General features: G+C 39.1%; 1 protein-coding gene across 29 annotated transcripts in view; it reads left to right on the top strand.

Moving 5' to 3' along the window:
- The first annotated feature begins 6287 nt into the window (after nucleotides 1-6287).
- Nucleotides 6288-21441, top strand: part of USP44 (ubiquitin specific peptidase 44) — a 37996-nt gene continuing 22842 nt past the window's right edge. For 8 of the 29 annotated variants that reach the window (XR_014082590.1, XR_014082583.1, XR_014082588.1 and 5 more), the window contains exon 1: nucleotides 9665-9807. The gene's annotated coding sequence lies outside the window, so the exon portion shown is untranslated. The other 21 variants (XR_014082577.1, XR_014082572.1, XR_014082578.1 and 18 more) reach the window with 11 other exon arrangements.

Genomic DNA, 21441 nt, shown 5'->3' with positions numbered 1-21441 from the left:
TAAACTACATCTTGGGGGTGAGCACACTGTGTAGGGTTTAGAGACTAGAAGCAGAAATATGTTGTACACATCAAACTTACATAATGTTATAAGCAAAATTACCTCAGTAAAAAATAAATCTAAAATTTAAAATGAGAGAAAAATAGTAAAAGTAGAAGCAGCAGAGCAGGAATAGCAGCAGCCACTGTTCTCACTCTGTCCTGATGCCTGCATAGATCTTCAGAATAAAAACTAAGAGTACTTTACAAAGGAAAGGGTGATCAACTTTAGCCAGTGGTGAAGGAATATCACTGGCTTTCGAATTTGACAAGAAATACCCTGTTTTAAGGGAACATTTTCAAAGCAGAAAGGTGGGAAGCCTGATTATAAATGGCTAACAAAAACAAATGAAAATGGAGATGGCAGGATTGAGAAAAATAATGTGACTGAGACTGTCTTGCTCCATGGGTTCTAACTCACAAACATGAAAAACGTTCCATTAGTGCTTGACAATATATAAAGCTATTATGATTTCTACAGAGCCCTTTGGTGATGAATTAAAAATTGGTAAGTAAAGTGGGCATGGGAAGGTGAGCCATATCTCTAAGTAGATATGGAGAATAAATTTTTAGTGATTGTAATTAAATGTGGTCTCATGCCAACTAGATTATTTCTATTCCATTGAGATCTACTGGTAAAAGCTTCTCACTGATGATGTAAAGAAGAGAAACAAAGTGGCTGAGACAAGAAGCAATAGGACAGGCAATTTCTTTCAAGCTGTAAAATACTGCATGTTTTAAGGCAGATAGTAAAGACCAAGGGAAAGGGAAGAGAATGGAAGATATAGAAAAAGAAAAGCTTAGCAACAAAGTACCTCACATATTGGGGCTTCCTAAGTGGCTCAATGGTAAAAAAAAAAAAAAATCCACCTGCCAATGCAGGAGAGTCAGGGTTCGATCCATGGCTCAGGAAGATCCCCTGGAGTAGCAAATGGCAACCCACTCCAGTATTCTTGACTGAAGTTTCCATTGACAGAGGAGCCTGGCAGACTACAGTCCATGTAACTGCAAAGAGTCAGACATGACTGAACACACACACACACCTCACATATTAGGATAAGATTCGATAATATTAGCACCTAACATTTGTTGGGAACTATTATCATTTAAAAACTGTTATATTTATCATTTAAAAATGATATCTATTATCATTTAAAAATGAACTATTATTTAAAAATTGTTATAATACAATTTACATCTGATTTTTATTGGTGTCAATATAAATGATAAATAGAAACATTATTTATCCTCCTTTCCAACTTATAATTTACCTTGAATTCATGTAGATTCATAGCTTTAAAAAGCTTTCACATAATCCTCACAAAACAAAGTGAATCTGCAATCAGTTTTGTAATTCTTATTTTCAGGTAGAGAGATTGAAGGCATGAAGGTTAAATGACTTGCAAAGGAGGTTTTTTTTTTTTTAATTTTTCTTAAGTACAAAGTGGATTATGAAGAGTTATTTTTCCTAGAGAATTTTTGGGGTTTGGGTAGATTTTTAAGGGGTTGGACTTCATGACTAGCACTTAGTCTTCCACAAACAGTTTTACAATGCATTCAGATTCCCTCTTTCTGTTTCCCCAAAGACCTGTGCCTTGATGCTGCTCCACTTTTGATCAGGCCTCCCAGAGGCAATACAAAATATCCACTCACAGTTCTCATTTTCCCTCCTTATTCCCCAGATTTAACAACTTATTTCTCATTATTTTCAGAGCAATCTTAACTTCTCTAATTCATTAATTTACACTAATATATCAGAACTAATAACAGTTTAATAAATTACTTCCTCCCAGATTTGCATTTTAACCTGGGGCCTCTTAAACTGTTTAATAATGTAGGCATTTCTAACTCTGAGAACCAAGTCAAAGAAGCTTGGTCTTTTCTGGCATCCCATCACACCAACAGAGCAAAAGCATCCTTTATAGGCATTTTTGTAGGAATAATCCTAACCTTTATTTCATGTGCGTGCATGCGTGCCTAGTCTCTCAGTCATGTCTGACTCTTGCAACCCCATGGACTGCAGCCCGCCAGGCTCATCTGTCCATGGAATTTTCTAGGCAAAAATAGTGGAGTGGGTTGCAATTTCCTACTCCACGATCTTCCCGACCCAGGGATCAAACCGGCATCTCCTGTTTCCTGCATTGGCAGGCAGATTCTTTACCATGGAGCCACCTGGGAAGCCCCTTATTTCATGTAGGTTATATTAAACAAAATAATATGGGGAAAATATTCACAGTAAGACTAGTTAAAATTATAATTCTTTTGTACAATTTAACTTTGTGATTGGCTAATGACTGACCCAGGGATTGAACCCAGGTCTCCTGCATTGCAGGCAGATTCTTTACCATCTGAGCCACCAGGGAAACCCCACAGTGATAATGTTAAAACCAGATTTCATCTTAATTCAATAAAATGTTATGGGCATAAGCAAGTAAGTTATATGTGTAGGTCATCCTTTAATACTATGACTATCACTGATTTTTAAAGGGCTTTCCTGGTAGCTCAGCTGGTAAAGAATCCACCTGCAATGCAGGAGACACCGGTTCCATTCCTAGGGCAGGAAGATCCCCTGGAAAAGGGATAAGCTATCCACTCCAGTATTCTTAGGCTTCCCTGGTGGCTTAGCTGGTAAAGAATCTGCCCACAACACAGGAGACCTGGGTTCGATCCCTGGGTTGGGAAGATTCCCTGGAGAAGGGAACGGCTACCCAATCTAGTATTATGGCCTGGAGAATTCCATGGACTGTATAGTCCATGGGGTTGCAAAGAGTCGGGCACAACTGAGCAACTTCCACTTCACTTCACTTCTGATTTTTAAGAAGAGAAGAGAGAATTTCATAAGTGTTGAATGGTGAACTTATACAAATTTCCTATGATCATTCCTGAGGTATTTTAGAGTTTTCATACAAACAAAAAAAAGAAAACTTTATACATATCAAAAAAAGAAACACACCAAAACCATTCATGTCACTTTTTTTTCTGATTGACTTATCCTTCATTATTTTTTCTAAAGATCGGGAGCCACATATTTAGTTTTGAAAATTAAGAAATCTGTTTCAAGTCTCATTCTGCTTAGTTCTGTAAGTACTAGTTCCAGGATCAAAGATAAAATGAAGTAGATGGGGCTATCCACTTCACATACAATCTCCTTGCACCTTAAGAATGTACTGTGGAAATGTGGTTTTCTAAGACTTCATTAATCTCTGGTTAGCTGAGGGAAGGGAGGTTTATAGACACTGCTTACAGATGGCTGGACCAATGGTTATTACCAAGAGGAACTTTGACCTGAAAGGAAGCAATCTCAAGATGGCAGAGAAAAGCAGGGTGATCATCCTAGCTCTTGCAGGTGAAGAATTGTTAGTTTTTTCAACTGCATACATATATCCTGAATCTACAGTACATGGTTTCTTTTATATGATGAAGTTACCCACTGCCTTGACTGCTGTTTTCTATTCAGCTTTCTTGTTTTTAACAACCCAGGAGCAACACTGAAGGATTTCAATTTCCAAATGGTTTGGGAAGATGTAAATAATAATACAAACAGCTATGGTTAACCAACTATGCTTTCTTCTACTTTTTTTTAAAAGATGTGAACCTAAAGACATATATAGGATATAAAATAAAACTTAGGTACCTCAATAATCTTCCCTCAAGAACGGTTACTAGTATCTTTTAGCACGGTTTACTAAAACTTTAAAAGGTAAAATTTCCACCCCTAACATTTTTCCTTTCGTTTCTCTCTCATTCTGCTTTTCCAAACCCTCTTCACCACTTCCTATAAGAAAAGGGGACTAAAACATTGTCTGCATGTTTCTCAGAGTACTGTAATGAGTTTGAAACCTCATAGTATTTATCCTCCAACTGTCAATTTAGTACAGAAGCAAAACTCAATTTAGTGGATTATAAATATGAACAAAACTCAGTTCTTGACCTCAAGGAACTTTATAGGGTGGTAATAATCCTAAAATAAATATCAATAATAATGATAAATACATTTACTTTTCTCTTTACAGTTAAGGAAGGGTTACACAAGCAAAACTTCATCTGATACTTCAAAATATCCTTGTAAGGAAGACAGGACAAATACTATTTTCCCAACATTACAGAGGAGAGAGAGATAAAACATGGTACATATTTAAAGCCATAAAAATAACTAGATAAACTTATGTTGTGATTATAACTAAATAAACATGTTATAGTTATCTATGTGTTGACCTTTGAACAACACAAGTTTGAACCACACAGGTCCACTTACACATGGATTTTTATCAATCAATAAATAATACTGTACCATAGGAACTGCGGTTGGTTAAATCTGAAGATGCAGAGGAACTGCAGGATATGGAGCACTGACTGTAAAGATATACTTGGATTTCTGACTCAGAGGAGGGGTTGCCACTCCTAAACCCCATGTTTTTTCAAGGGTCAACTGTATGTATACACACACACACACAGCTTAGCACCCTGGAAATGTGCCTTGGCTTAAGAAAATATTTATCACACTAATCTGCTATAATGCTTAAAATTTCATTTTAGAAAGTCCATGTGGGTGCATGTGTGCTCAGTTGCGTCCAGCTCTTTGTGACCCCATGGACAGAAGCCCACCAGGCTCCTCTGTCTATGGAATTTCCCTGGCCAAGAATACTGGAGTAGGTTGCCATTTCCTCCTCCAGGAAATCTTCCCATCACCCACCATTTCCTCCTCCAGGAAATCTTCCCAACCCAGGGATCCAACCTGTGTCTCTTGCATCTCTTGCACTGGCAGGCAGATTCTTTACCTCTGAGGCACCTGGGAAGCCCTAGCAAGTCCGTACTCTATAAGTGTCCACAAGAAGTTCCATTAGAGCATAGGCCTAAATAGAGAGAAATGCAAAAAAGATTACTGGATGCTGTTAGTTACAAGTGGGTCAGTTTAGTATATGATAATTGGGTTCCTTAGAAAAATGGAAGGTTGGGATTACTTTTTGTCCTAGAACAAAATGCGAAAAGTTTGATGGGAGGAAAGACAGAAAGGTCTTGAAAGAATGAGGTAAGGCCCTGGGCACAAGCAGCCTGAGGATTTGTAAGAAAGGGTAGAGGCAGTGACTAGCCTCCCAATTTTGTTTCCACTAATGCCAAAATCCTGGGCTTGGTTGCAGTTTCCAGTAGGCCTACATGGGTAATTCACCTCCAAGACCTCTAAATAAACACTTAATGGTCCTTTAAAATTAAATCAGCTTTGGTACCACCTACTTCTCAACTTTCACTTACCTCCCCTATCTGCCACCATCCTGTTCTTTCCTAGGATTTTCTTTAAAAAACAGTAGTTCTAAAGCCATTTTTTTCTGTTCTTTTCTCTCTATTCGCTGACTGAGGTCAAATCTTGCCATCTGCTGTTCTGTTTTCAACACTGCTCTCTCAACTTCTTTCTTATATATTTTCCACAAATTTAAGGTTCTTTGGGTAGCTCATTAAAAACAAAATTTATGCATTGCACCGTGTTGCTGCAAGTTAATCAAACTTTAGGTTTGAGTTCTTCAGTATTCTTGCCCACTTCCTTCATTTAATCCTTCATCTCCTTGTAACATTTAAATGAAGGCTAGGGATATTTCAGTGCCTAGCATGGTACCAGGCTCATAGGTACTCAAAAAATATGTCATAACTTTAATTAATAACTATATAACTTTAGATAGGAACATTCAGTATATAAAACTCTGGAAATCCTTGGAAGCAGTCTCCTCAAAGTTAACAAGCTCATAAACTCATTTATGAAAGACTGGGACTAGAAAATTCTACAAATCAAAACATAAAAAGTAACTCTAATGTTTGCAAAATTTGCAGTGTATTTTGTCTTCCTTTAATTCATTCATATCTTCTCAGGATATAGAAACGTTTGTGTTGCACCCACTTCAGAAGAAGATGTATATGGCCTCAGAATTGAGTATTAGAGTCATTAAATTTTAATCTTGTTTAGGAAACTGTCTGCTTATCTTGGGAAAAGGGCAAGTTGCCATTTTTTCCCCATATGGAGACTGTGGAGACAAGGGAAACCTCTCCACATTTTTTCCACAATTTCATATTATGCTAGAGAATTTCTGATTTTGTTAATTCATTAAAGATTTTAAGAGTATTTTTGGTTAGCACTGTACTGAGTGAGGTATACCAATGGAGTCAAGTGCACAGTCCTTGCCACTTAAGAAGTTACAATGCAAAGGAGAGAGAACCAGGCGCGGAACTCGGAACAAAAGCTGTGACTGCATAATAACATACTAGTGTGGGATGGGGGATGGGGAATCTGGAAGTCCACTTGTTACTAGGAAAGTGGTTTCCAGGAGGTGAGAGCTTTTAGGCCCGATCCCAAAGAGGTTGATTTTAATGATTTGCAGGAGTGAAAGTTAAAGGGCTTTCTACTTGGGAGATAAACATCTGCCCTGATTTAAATGTGGGAAGAACCTGAAGTATGGGAGACTTAAGGAGATTGACTTCCTAGCAGTCAAAAGTCGGATTTGGGAAGGGACTGATTTTGAGAATACAACTGATAAGTTTGGGGAAGTCAGTTGATGAAGATGGGAAGGGACAGAGATTTTTGTTGTGGCTGTTATTCAAAGCTTAGATTTGATGTGGTGGGTAAACAATAAATAGAGAAATTACATGAGAAGAGTGATTTTTATGAGAGCTATGTAACAATGAGATTGCAATAGAGAGGTCCTGATGCTCAGGAAACAAGCTAGATATACCATATTTTAGGCCTAGGTTGGTAAGACCTGAAACAAAATAGTAGCTGAAGAAATTTCAAAGTTGAATAGATAGTAATAATAAGGAAAAGGCTATGCTACAAACTATCCTGTTACTATTCTTTAATTATTAACCCAATTAACAATGATTTACAGATAATTTATCTCTAGTCCCCCCTTCCCACTCAGCACCTCTCCCTAGCTTACCTTTGTATCGAAGAGATTTTATTCAGGACATCCTTTTCAGTACTCTCCACCTGTGCCTTATTCAGCTTGCCTTTGCTTCATCTTCTTCCCATTTCACCTCCTGCTGTTCATTTAGTCAAATCATCAAATTATTTTAGTCCTTACAAGACCTTAAAGGCATTTATGATCTCAGAAAATTCTCTGAAATTCTGGCTGCTAGGGACTTTGACCACACAACAACAACATAGACTTATTTTCAAAATTAGAATTTTTGATTACTGATAGTACTCATTCTAAGTGTTTAAAGATGATCGTTGTCAAAACAAAAATTACTTGTAATCTCACCATTATTGAAATGCTGATGTATTCCTTCCAAATGTTAAATGTGGATAATTTTCACATATTTTAAAATGCAGTATACATCTTTTAATTTATTTTTAATGGGAGGATAATTGCTTTACACTGGTGTGTTGGTTTCTATCATACATAACATGAATCAGCCACAGGTATACATATGTCCCCTCCCTCTCAGTACATCTTTGCATCTCACTTTTAGTTTTTACTTTCATACAGTTATTTTGGAGGCTCCTAGAATCCAAGAAGTTCTACTCAGAATTTTGCTAAGACCCCTGCTCCTGCTGCCTCCCTGTAATTCAGTCTCTATTCCCTGTATCCTCTGATTATTCATAACTTTTGCTCCTTTGTGGTTCTTGCTGCCTGGCATCCACTGCTTGTCTACTCAATGCACCTTTAAACCATCATTCAATCCACCTCAGTCCCTCTTTCTCCTTGCAGTGTTTGTGGAGAGCTTTGACAAGCTTCCTACAGAACTACTGCCCTTGGGTCTAGTGTCCATCCCAATCCACAAACTGTTGCAAAGAGGGAGAAGAGATCATGTCACACCAGAAGAGAATTTATGAAGGAAACTCTTAGAGGAACAGGAATGGCAGACACAGTTGTCTTGATCTATATTCCTTCATTTCTTACTTTCTGAAAATAATATTTCTGATAACTATATAATATTGTCCTGTGAATATTCCAGATGTACCTAACTGTTCCAACAATGATGAACAGTTAACGTGACTTTGATCTTCACTATTCTAAATAACAGTGAGGTGAGTAGCCTTCTAAGTTGCCTGAATCTCAGGTAAAAACTTTTTGGATTTCTGAAAGTTGAATTACTACAGAGGTGGCAATCTTGATAGAGTTTGCCAAATGAACTCTCAGAAAGGGTTTTATGACATTAAAATAGGAGCAAGGATTTTAACTTGTTATAGTTTGCTTACTAGGAACCACAGGGAAATCTATATCATATGCTAGAAATACTTATAAGAAATACTTGCTTTTAAGAGATGCTCTCACATAATGAATTCAGTGCATTTTAGAAATGAAGATAGTAGGGAAGATTACAAGACAGTAGTGTGTGTTTTGAGTGGGAGGAATACACTGGGGTGGGGGACAGACTTGAACTGGAAAGATTATGCACTTAAATATATAGAAAAAGGAATGAAAGGCATATTAAGCTATACAAATTCATTCCTTATCTTTAGCCCTTAGTGAATATTACATCTTACGCAGTTGAAACTTCATGTACATATTTGGTATCTTTCAACTATTAATTGATAAAGCTATTACCATTTTGTGATCTGCAAAAGAATTCCCGAGGCCAACATCCTAGATGTTAGACTTTTCCCTTTGGTTAGAATTTTTTTCCCTTCAAATCTTTATTGTTGGTATAATTTTGGATCATACCCTATGAATACCTTTGTGTGCTCATTTTGAAAAAGTCACACCATTGACAGATACTTCCCAAAGTGGAACTGTTGATTAAAAGATATGAACAACCGTACTGCTTGCTTATATACTGCAAGATACTGTACTCCACTAACATATTATTAACTTTGCACGTTTGTCTCGCTGGTTCTCGCGTCTTTCCATTTTCCATCCTCTCCACGAGGTAGCGGAGCACAAATGGCTCAGAGCCCAGCGCAAAGTATAATAAAAGCTCAATAAATACTACTGGATTAATCTTTTCGTACCTATAGGCTTGACTTTTCTCCAGATTTTTCTCCCTCCGTCTCTTCGCTTCGTTTTTTCGGAAACTACTTCATTACCTTCAATCGGCAATTTCAGGTAAAGTAATTTTGGACAGAGGCAACTTCCGCGTCCCTTACATCTTACTTCCCATTCTGGAAACTTATTTGCCCAACTGCCGTCTGAAGAAGCCAAATTCAAAGCAGTCACTCACTGCCAGCTGAACTCACACCCGGCTGCCTCGGGAAGGAAACGTTTTCTTGAAAACTTTCTAAGCCAGTCAATGTGGGCAGATTCCGAAGAAAACGAGATGGCCGCGCGTTTCTGTCAACCAATTCGACGCTGAGTGGCCGAAATTCTATGAAGAGGTAAACGTCCGGGGAATATTTTGCATCTCACTAGCTTGGAGTTGATGCCCTCTCCCAGGCCCCGACGGCTACGACAGGTGCGAAGCCCGCCCGGCAGGAGCTTCTGCCTTCCGAGCTGAGCCACAGGTCGCGCAGGGGAACGTCCATTCCCGGATGCCTAGTTGGCGCCTGGGCGCCGGGTTCCCCCACACCTCAGGCCGCCAACTCGCGGGTCCTCAGTGGCCGCGCCGAGGCCGGGAGGGGGCTGGGGGCGGGGTCGGCAGCGGCGTCACCACTGACGTAGCCGCCCCACCGGACCGCCGCCGCCGCCGCTGCACCGGGGAGCGGGGAGCGGGGAGCTGGGAGCTGGGAGCGGGGGCGCGGGAGACGAGCGCTAAGATGGCCGCTCCGTCTGGGGCTGGTGAGTGTGCGTGAGGGGCGCGCGCGGCTGCGGCGGTTGGCGGACTGAAGCTGCCTGCGGGAGCGGAGGTCCGACGGGAGCCCCCCGGGGTGGGAGGCACCTGGCGGCGTTTTTCCCGCCGCGCTGGGCGCAGTGGAGTTTCCGAGGGAGGGAGAGAGGGTTGCGGACAGACTCAGGGGAGCGAGCCGAGGGGCGCGTGGAGGAGAAGGTGGCGGCAGCGGCGGCGGCAGGTCCGGCGAATTTAGAATTGGCGCCTCTGGAAAGTTAAGGTGGGTCGAGCGATGCCCAGACCGGTGCCGACCACCTCAGGAGTGCTTGGAGCCGCTGCTAGGAGCCGCGTCCCCTGTAGCCAGGGGTGCCGCATAGCCACCCTGTGCCTTGCTGGGGGCGGAGGGCGAGTTGGGAGAAAGGGCGAAACTGAGAGACTTGGGGATGCAGACGGGGAGGTGTGCCCTGATCCGCGCTGCGGAGCGTGGAGGAGATGTAATCGCAAACGATCGCGTCTCTGATGCGGGCCGGGGCGCTCTGCGGAGCTGGGGCTGTCGAGATAAAGCCACATTCTGCTCCTGGCTCTGATTGCCGCCAAGTGATGCTCGAAGCGCCTCTGGAATGCTTTGGAAGAACAGCTCTAGTCCTCCCTTTATAAGAAATGTCTTGCCGTCCATCCATTGATCGGGTCCCGGCACTGCCAACACCTGCTGCCACGTAGAGACACTTAGACTTTTCAATACCAGCTTCCTAAACCATTCCCCCTGGCTGCTAATAGGCTAAACTTCCTTGGGGCGCGTAAAGAAACATGTCAGCATACATAAGCAGAAAAAACTGCGTAAGTTTAAGAGATGGGACTCGCCCTCTCCTCCCACCTCCGCGATAAAAAAAGAAAGTGAAACACTGTAATTGTTTAAACTGCAAGTTTGAGCTGTTGTAAATTCTGGTAACTGGATAATTTTTTGCAGTTTTAATTTTGGAAGTTAAAAAAGTTAAGCAAGTCTTGAAAGACCCTTTTTATCCTCTAGCCCCCGTTCCCCATTTTTAAGCCTTAATTGTCAAGTCCTGCGAGTTAGGGGCTTGTAAAATTAGCATAGAAATACGACTTTCAGGCCCTGCACTTGAATTCCTTAATATCTGTTAAGTAGCTGCCTGTAAGGTAAAAGTAGGGGGGTGGTGATGTTGGGCCTAGAATTCCACTTGTAGTTGTCTTTAAAACCAGCTTTAGGTGTAAACAAGGAAAAAGAATTGGCTGTTTCCTGTATTTGAATTCGGAAAGCCAAGCGTAAGTTAAGCACCTGTTTATAGAATACTTCATAATCACCGTGAGATTCAGTACTCAATTGTCTTGAAAGAGATGAACACTTTGTATTCTTGGAACCCTAATCTTTTTATCCTGAATTTAGCCTCTCAGGAGGTTTGAAGAAGACTTAATACATTTTGGTTCATGTAGCCTCTCTCCCCCACACTGCAGTCTTTCTAGCTTTTTGTGTGATAGCTATTATTTTTGCAATGGATAGCAGATTTTTCAATCCAGCATTTATCATCATAGACTATTAATGTTGAAATGTAAAGACAGTCTGATATTGAACAAGTAGTTCAATACATATATTGTAGAAAGTTAAAGTGTTTGGGGACTGATTTGGTTGTGCATGCCTTATTTTTCATTCAAAATATTGATGTCCCAAGTTTTTTAGCTGAAAAACTTTTTGATGATTGGTGAATCTGCATTTAGTATTGAGGGAGGAAAGGAACAGGCCGAGCTGACTCCATCTTGAAAAAGAAGGAAACTCCATCTTGCACTTTTGTTGCAGGAAGGGGAACCCCTTCCAGGGCCCGAAACTGGGCTCTTGTCTAACACTCGGAAATGAATTGCCCGAGGAGACACATGTGCTGACAAAGCAAGAGATTTTATTGGAAAAGGGCACCCGAGTGGAGAGCAGTAGGGTAAGGGAACCCAGGAGAACAGCTCTGCCATGTGGCTCACAGTCTTGGGTTTTATGGTGATGGGATTAGTTTCCAGGTGGTCTTTGGCCAATCATTCTAATTCAGAGTCTTTCCTGGTGGCGCGTGCATCAGTTAACCAAGATGGATGCTAGCGAGAGGGATTCTGGGAAGTGGACAGACACGCGGTGTCTCCTTTGGACCTTTCCTGAACTCTTCTGGTTGGTGGTGGTTGGTGGCTTATTAGTTCCCTGCTCCTTAGCAGGAAGGACCTCCTGTCGTAAAACAACTCATGCAAATAGTTACTATGGTGCCTGGCCAGGGTGGGCAGTTTCAATCAGTGTGCTTCCCCTAACACTTTCAATGAGCTTTGGATTATATGCCTGGTAGCAATGGGGATAACATACCTATGGCAGAACTGGCCTCCTGGACTGATAAACACTAGATTCCATACCAAGATTTCAGGTGGCCAAAAAGAATGTAATAATCCCCTATGTAGTCAATCACTTTTGTAATCTTTATGGCACCCCCGTTGGTGTAGGCTACAATGTATAACCGGCTGATCCTTCTGATTATGAATCATGGCTGTAACCTGATTGTATCTCCCTTTAACACTTTCCAGGCTAGGTTTAAGGAATTTGGGGATGTGGGCTTGAGCAGTACACTTAAGGTATATAAAGTTTTCACAAAAGTTGGTCGGGGTCCTTGGCTAAGAGGAGACTCTGCCTTGGGCCTGCCTGTGTAATAAACTGCACTCCACTATCTGCATTGTCCTTCTGAGTGAGTCTGTTTCCCAGAACACATGACTACAACAGTATAATACACAATAATAAAACATTTGGAATATTTAAAATGGGAAATCCATTGATGATTTGGGTTAAATGTTTGAAGTATATTGTTCTTACCCAATTGTCTTTACCCCCTTTTTCACAGATTTTTTTTTTTTACGTATAAAAAGGAACAAGGTATCATATATACCCTCTACCAAACTTTACACCTTTGAATCTTACTGAGTATTATTGATAGCATTTGTGGTTCATAAGAGGATTTCCTGCTTGTTGGATTGCTTGAGGGCAGTCTCTGATTATATTTTATTTGTATCCATAGCACCTGACTTACTGCTTTAACATGAGGAAAAAAACTCTGTAAATGTTGCTGAATTGGGTTTTTGGCTGGTAGAAGTACAGCAAAAGGCAACATTTTGGCATTACCAAGAAAGCAGGAAAAAAAAATGTGCTTTGAAGTTTTTCTCCTTTCTACAGAGTTAGTCAGAAGACACATTGCCCTGTCCTAATGGAGTTTTCTGGTTGAGAGAGAAGAGAGGCTGGAGCACGGGCTTAGGAGTCTGATCAAGATAGGAAATGTACGTTCAGTCATTTTCTGGATTCAGTAACGGGGACAGTTTTGCCATTAGGCTCAACTCAGGCTCCTCTATCCATGGGATTCTCCAGGGAAGAGTACTGGAGTGGGTTGCCATTTCCTTCTCCAGGGGATCTTCCCAACCCAGGAATTGAACCCAGGTCTCCTGCACTGCAGGCAGATTCTTTACTGACTGAGCTATGACTAGGTTAAAATATAAAAGGATTCTACCAATACTGACTTCTTGCAAAGATTACTGTAAGAAGTACAATTGATTTTTCATAGCACTTTCAGACATCATAAAATCTTTATTATAAAGAATTCATTTTACATGGAGTTTTACATGCCATAGAAAACTAATTTATAGTCCAAGAATATACTTGTTAGGCTAGATCATAGATGTACTAGAATAATAGTCTGGCATTTTACACAAAATATTTGAACTTAATTTATTACCCATAGTGGATTGCTCAGTCTTTGTTATGAATGTTTCCCCTATTGTTATGAAGTTAGCTGCAGTAGGTTGGTATAATGATAAATATTTTGGAACAAAATTGCCTATGAAGGAAATACTTATAAGTTGTGGTGGGTGAGAAAATCAAATAATCTGGCAGCAGAACTTGCTTTTCAGGAGTTTTTTTCTTATATCATAAACTACCTTCAGTCTCTGTGCCTCAGGAGATGGGTGCTAGAGACTAGAAGGCCCAGGGAAAGAGTCTCCTTTATTGTTTAATAAGGAGTTTCAAGCAAGATCAAGGTAATTACAGATTCTAGATCTCTAGGGGAAGAAAGAATAATCAGAGCCTTTCTAAGGAAAAAGGAAAGGAAATACGTCATGACTGACAAGGAGACGTGCCAAAATACAAAATAGGCATAATAGCTTGCCTAAGACAGAGCAGGGAGAGTTTGAAAGCCCATTGTATTTATTTGTTCAATAATTTGTTCATTCAGAAATATTGAATCCCTTTCTATGTACCAGGCACTGTGCTTGACCCTGTGCATTTTATAAACATCTCTTGAGAGGAGAGGGTACTATGGCAGTGAAATAAGTGGAAAGTTGAAAACTGCCTATAAGGAGTGGATAGGCTTTACTCTAACACAGTGGATGTGCCTTGCTGTGATTAGTCGCTCAGTCGTGTCTTGACTCTGCAACCCCATGGACTATAGCCCGCCAGGCTCCTCTGTGCATGGGGATTCTCCAAGCAAGAATACTGGAGTGGGTTGCCATGCCCTCCTCCAGGGGATCTTCCCAACCCAGGGATCAAACCCAGGTCTCCCACATTGGAGGAAGGAATCTAAACCACCAGGGAAGCAATACTGTGGATCCTTATTTTCATTCTTATCCAAATGCATGTAAAGATTGTGGTGGTTAGTAACTCCTAAGACTGACTTTTTATTGAAATTCCCATTTCCTCATATCTTTTATTATGGAAAATAACAAATCTTCCTACTTTTAATAGCTTTTAGAGGATCTGTTTAGGGTATTTGGTACTTTTAAAAGAAAAATCTGTCTTGTTACAAAAATTATTGGCTAAATACTCAGCATATGCTATTCTTTAATATGCATCTCTCAGGAAGTCTCAGAAGAATTTTTTTTAATGAGATAAAGATGATTACTGTGACAATTTTATTTAAATATTCTACTTTACTCCCCGTGATACATTTTTTTTCTTCAGTAAGAATAGAATTTATATAAAATGCACACACCCATTTCCTACAAAACAATAGTTCATATCCCAGTTATGAAAGTTTAAAAAATTAAACTTATTCACATGTGGTCATTTGTATATAAAAATATTTTAACAAAAGATGTGTGTGAAATAGTTAATCATAGATCAGAGTAGAAAGGTACATATTGTGCCACAATTTGAAAACTCTTACAGGTCATGTTAAAGGAGTTTAGATTTATCATATGGTCTTTTAAGACTTTTAAACTATCCTTTAGTAATCGTAAAAGCTGTGCCTATAAGACACATTAGGAATTGTATAAAATGTAAATCTTATGTGACAATTATTTGACTAAGTATGAGCTATGAAAGAGGGAAGTTTCTTAATAGAGCATGATGATGTTATGTTAGTGACTATTCAAATTTTAAAATACTCTTTCTAGAAATGTATACTAGCCATTTCCCTCTTCTGTGTCACTTTTGAAAATAGTAATTTAGTTTGGCTATTTTTGTGTGTTTGTTTTTTTTTTTCGTGGTAATGTCTAGACTTTCCTAAAAACAAATTTTTAAAGAGAAAAATTTGAAAACTGTGCTACTAATTGCACTGATTAGAAAATCTAAATTACTTTCACATAATTGATCTTTGATACCTAACCTCTTGTAGGAACTTCCAAGACTATATTGTAACTTTCCATGCTTTCTTTCTAAGTGTCTTCTAAAGAAACCAAGGTAGAAAGCAAGTAGTCAACTGAGGAAGACCATTATGTTAAAGATATAGCAGAATGTTAATTTTTGAAGTAAAAAATTTCCTAATTTTTCAGTGATTCTTGTAGCTTTTAGTAATACTTATATTTGGAGCACAAAAATATAAGGGTCTCTACATGTCATACCAAAATTTAAAGGAACCAAATTAGGCTTGGGGAAGTATGTCTCAGTTTGCTTTTGTATAAGATCAATTTTGGGTATCTGAAAATTTGTAGCATGGAGCAAGACATATGGTAGGCTTTGGTAAGAACAGAGAAAGTAGGATAATGACATCACACAATATCAGAAAACTTTCTGAGCTGGTTAAGAGAAGGGGGCAGTTTTGGTCATTAGTGATCAGTGACTTTCTATTTTAAATTTCTGATTTAAAAACCATAAAGAAAACTGAAATGAGACCTGCAATTAATCCTAGTTGATAGATTGTGCCAAGAATTTGGTAGCCTGAAACAGTATGGCTATAGAACCTATAGGATCTTCATAAAGCCCTTACCTTGTTTTTTTAATTAAGGAAATTAAAAAGATGTTTGAGAAATAGTCCCTCTCTTACCACAGGGAACCTCCCCAACAGATAGGTGGCAGAGTATGGGTGTGTACACAAATAAACACAAGGATTCACTTTTGGCCTTTTAGGAAGTTAGGAGAGAAGACAATTTTCTTAACTAGAAATACTTTATGAATGAGTTGGGGCTTGGAAGATAGATACAATTTTTAAAAGGTGGAGGTGAGGGAATGAGGAAGATGAGTTCTTCTGGAACTGGAGATGAAATGGATGAACTGGCAGATGAGTTCATCTGGAACTGGAGTTCCATCAGTCAACTGAAGTTGACTGGAGATGATACTTTTTGGCATGACAGGAATAATGCGGCAAAGAAGATAGGTTGAAATCTGGAGAATTTTGAAAGCATGACTGGCAAATGTATGTTTTTCATTGCAATATTTGAAAACCTGCCCTTTAGTTATTCATGACCAGCATTTTTTTTTAAAAAGAAATAGAATAGGAAATATCAGGATACATCATTTTTATAAGAATTGTGAAACTTTTGTTCCAGGTATGTGTGTTATAAGTACACACATATATTGGAACCTGATGTAAAGTTTCTAACTCTGAGTCTTAGTTGAAGTTGGAAATTCACTGCTTTATTTGACTATGAGGAATAGAGAATTTTAAGTACAAGTGCTAAAGGCTGAAAGTAAAACTCTAAGATTAATTTGGCAAGATAGTACTAAAAAGGAAAGCGAGAGTCCTGATGATGGGAGACCAGTTTGGATATTACTCTTGTACTTGAAGAGTGGTTTGTCCAGAATGATAGTTCTGGAAATGGGAAGGAATAAAGACTTGGGGAATGGTAACCCTATACACATGGGCTTCCCTGGTGGCTCAGTCAGTAAAGAATCTGCCTGCAATGCAGGAGACCCAGGTTCAATCTTTGGATCGGGAAGATCCCCTGGAAAAGGAAATGGAACCCACTTCAGTATTCTTGCCTGGAAAATTCCATGGACAGAGGAGCCTGGTGGGGTATAGTCCATGGGATTGCAGGCGTCAGACACGACTTAGTGACTAAACCACCATCAGCCTTATGTATGACAAGTTGAATGTTCACATGGAAAAGATGGGAGAGAGAAGTCAAATAAAAAAAACAAAAACATTAAAAATTTCTAGCCTGGGTATTTGATAATACAGCATCTTTAATAAGGGAATATTGGAAAAGCTAATTCTGTGAAGTCAAGATGTGTAGGTAAGCTGAGTTTGAAGTGTGCCTGGCGCTGATTCAGAAAGGCGAGGTCTAAAGATAGACTTGGTAGATATGACCATTGAACCTCTGTTGGTAAAATGAGTTTATTACAAGAAGAGATTTGAAGAGCCCTTAAGATAGATTCCACAAAGTACTCACTGGGTGGTTCAGTTCAGTCGCTCAGTCGTGTCTCACTCTTTGCGACCCCATGGACTGCAGCATGCCAGGCTTCCCTGTCCATCACCAACTCCCAGAGCCTATTCAAACTCATGCCCATCGAGTCGGTAGTGCCACCCAACCATCTCATCCTCTGCTGTCCCCTTCTCCTCCTACCTTCAATCTTTCCCATCATCAGGGTCTTTTCCAATGAGTCAGTTCATCACATCAGGTGGCCAAAGTATTGGAGTTTCAGCTTCAGCATCAGTCCTTCCAATGAATATTCAGGACTGATTTCCTTTAGGATTAACTGGTTGGATCTCCTTGCAGTCCAAGGACTCTTGAGAGTCTTCTCCAACACCACAGTTCAAAAACATCAATTCTTCAGTGCTCAGCCTTCTTTATGGTCCATCTCTCACATCCATGCATGATTACTGGAAAAACCATAGCTTTGACTAGATGGACCTTTATTGGCAAAGTAATGTCTCTGTTTTTTAATATGTGTCTAGGTTTGTCACAGCTTTTCTCCCAAGGATCAAGCGTCTTTTAATTTCATGGCTGCAGTCATCTTCTGCAGTGATTTTGGGGCCCCAAAAAATAAAGTCTGTCACTTTGTTTGCCATGAAGTGGTGAGACCAGATACCATGATCTTAGTTTTTTGAATGTTGAGTTTTAAACCAGCTTTTTCACTCTCCTCTTTCACTTTCATCAAGAAGCTCTTTAGTTTCTCTTCACTTTCTGCCATAAGGGTGGTGTCATCTGCATATCTGAGGCTATTGATATTTCTCCCAGCAATCTTGATTCCAGCTTGTGCTTCATTCCAGCCTGGCATTTCTCATGATGTACTTTGCATATAAGTTAAATAAGCAGGGTGACAATATACAGCCTTGACGTACTCCTTTCCCAATTTGGAACCGGTCTGTTGTTCCATGTCCAGTTCTAACTGTTGCTTCCTGACCTGCATACAGGTCTCTCAGAAGGCAGGTAAAGTGGTCTGGTATTCCCATCTCTTTCAGAATTTTCCATAGTTTGTTGTGATCTACACAGTCAAAGGCTTTAGTGTAGTCAATAAAGCAGAAGTAGATGTTTTTCTGGAACTCTCTTGCTTTTTCTATGACCCAGTGGATGTTGGCAATTTGATTTCTGGTTCCTCTGCTTTTCTGAATCCGGCCTGAACATCTGGAAGTTCACAGTTCATGTACTGTTGAATCCTGGGTTAGAGATTTTAAATATTACTTTGCTATTGTGTGAGATGAGTGCAAATGTGCTGTAGTTTGAACATTCTTTGGCGTTGCCTTTCTTTGGGATTGGAATGAAAACTGACCTTTTCCTTTTCTGTGGCCACTGCTGAGTTTTACAAATTTGCTGGCGTATTGAATGCAGCACTTTCACAGCATCATCTTTTAGGATTTGAAATAGCTCAACTGGAATTCCACCACCTCCACTAGCTTTGCTCGTAATGATGCTTCCTAAGGCCCACTTGATTTTGCATTCCAGGGTGTCTGGCCCTAGGTCAGTGATCACACCAATGTGGTTATCTGGGTCATTAAGATCTTTTTTGTATAGTTCTTCTGTGTATTCTTGCCACATCTTCTTAATATCTTTTGCTTCTGTTAAGTCCATGCCATTTTTGTCCTTTATTGAGCCCATCTTTGCATGAAATGTTCCCTTGGTATCTCCAATTTTCTTGAAGAGATCCCTAGTCTTTCCCATTCTATTGTTTTCTTCTGTTTCTTTGCATTGATTACTGAGGAAGGCTTTCTTATCTCTCCTTGCTATTCTTTGGAACTCTGCATTCAGATGGGTGTATCTTTGCTTTTCTCTTTTGCCTTTTTTGCATTTCTTTTTCTTGGGGATGGTCTTGATCACTTCCTCCTGTAAAATGTCACAAACCTCTGTCCATAGTTCTGGGTGGTAGGTATAAGCAATTTTGTGCTGGTGAACCATAACAAGTTGAATATTTTACCTATAATCTGATATGTGTGTGAGTTTAACCCTTGACTAAAAATACCATATCTAATAAACTTTTGTTTTATTTCTCTTCTAGTCATTTTAGCTTTCTATTTTATAATTGCTTTAATGGTATGCTAACTCTGTAAAATAATTAGCTTTCAACAAGTCAAATTATTTTGTGAACTTTAGAGATTTGCTGAAGGAAATTTTAAAAAATAAAGGTGCTTTTTCATTGATATGGTATGAAAAGTTTGAATAGGTTGGTTTTCTTTGAACAAATTAAAATTTTTGTTGTCTTTAAGCAGTGAAAAATGACAGAGAAGCTTTCAGAATATTTATAAATCCATCTGTGGTTAAAATAAAGATAGCATATTTGGTTTAAAAAAAGCCTTTTCACAGCTGTTATTTGGAATTTCAAGTGTGAAACTTTTAAAAAAATGTATGAGAAAATGATATAGATAGTTTCAATCTTTATATACAGATTTCATTCAGAACATCTTGACTATTTGTATGTTGCTATTATATATAGGTACAGGTAATATTTTACCAGAATCTATATGGAGAATGCAAAAATGTTTTGTTAATTCTCTGTGAAATGAATATACTTCCAAAAATTACTTGTGCTATCTGCTGGAGCCAGAGTTAATACACAGCCTCTCAGCAGTGGATTAGCAAATGAAAAGAAGTGCTCTGAACCCAGGAGAAGAAAATAAGTGTCAAGAAATACTCCCATCCCCCTTTCTTCTCTTCCAAGCTTTTAGATCTTTGTGTGATGAGGTATCCCCAGAGGATACCCTAGTAACTCTCTGAGCTGTAGCTCCCAGGAGCAGAGCAAACTGGAGATCCCTGGAGGCTGCAGCCTGGCTCTCTACTTTCTTCCCTGCCCTTGCCTTGGTTGTCCACCCCCTACTGGTTTCTTTCATAAATAGACAGGGTGAATGGGCCCCCTACTCTAAAATATTAATCTCATGGTCTGTCATTCCACTATTCTGATTTCACTTCTTTGGATTTTTAAAAAGATTTTATCTGAAAGATCCCCTTTTAAAATGCAAATACCCCTGGGAGAGGTCAGACCTTAGTCCTCAGCTAACATCTCAATTGTCAGTTAGCACCTAAATTCACCTTTGTACACATTTGCCTGAGAAGAACCCTGGCTAAAAGTGGTAAAACTAGTGGAAAGCTATCATTTATAATAATAGTAGTAGTAGTAGTAGTAGTATTAACATTAGTATTAGTATTAATATTAGTATTAGTATTAATATTAGTATTAGTATTAATAATAGTAGTAGTAGTAGTATTGGGAGGTAAGATATACTAAGAGCCAAATTATTAGCAGCCAAGAATTGTTGTAAGTGCTTTACAAATATAAATTTTCCCAAATCCCTCATCAACCTGTTGCTGTTATTACCATTGTTATTTTACAGATAAGAAAACAGGTATGTGGAATGTAAATGCTTGTGTTAGACTCAAGCATTTGGATTTCTTAGGGCTCTCTGTTATGCTGTGAGACCTTCCCTGCTATATGGCCTCTCAGAGAGGTGGCATCTGATCAACATTTCACCATTTTGACAATTTTGCATCAAATGCAATCATGCTGTTTGATTATCGACCACTTCCTGTTGAAGGTCAGGGGCCTTGCCATCATCTAAATAGATTTTTTAGTAACAACTGTAATGAAATTGACAAATTCCTTGTAACTAAGAGAATGTATTTGCAAGATATAGAAGAGAAGGAAGTGAAGAGACTAGTTTATAATTTAGCACTATCTTTCCTACTTAAAACTTATTCAAGTAATACATTCATTATTTTGAGGAATTTAAAATATGGATTAATAAAATAATTTACAGTCTGACCTTGAGATAACCCAAAAGTGAATGAATGAATATATGTGTGTATATATACATATATTTTCTTCTCTAGGCTTTTTTTTTTCTTTTGAGCCTTATTTTCTGAACATTCTGCAAGATGTCAACTCATACCACCTCTTTAAAATTTCAGAATGAGGGACTTCCCTGGTGGTCCAGTGGTTAAGACTCCACACTTCCAATGCAGGGGACGTGGGTTCAATCCCTGGTCAGTGAGTTAAGATCCCATATGCTGCATGTGTGGCAAAATAAAAAATAAATATATAAAGTAA

The sequence above is a fragment of the Giraffa tippelskirchi genome, chromosome 4 (genome assembly GCF_054371585.1).
Source record: "Giraffa tippelskirchi isolate mGirTip1 chromosome 4, T2T-mGirTip1v1.2.pri, whole genome shotgun sequence".
NCBI classification, from domain to species: Eukaryota; Metazoa; Chordata; class Mammalia; order Artiodactyla; family Giraffidae; genus Giraffa; species Giraffa tippelskirchi.
Note: the sequence above shows the minus strand (reverse complement) of the source record. Positions and strands in the feature narration are given on the sequence as shown.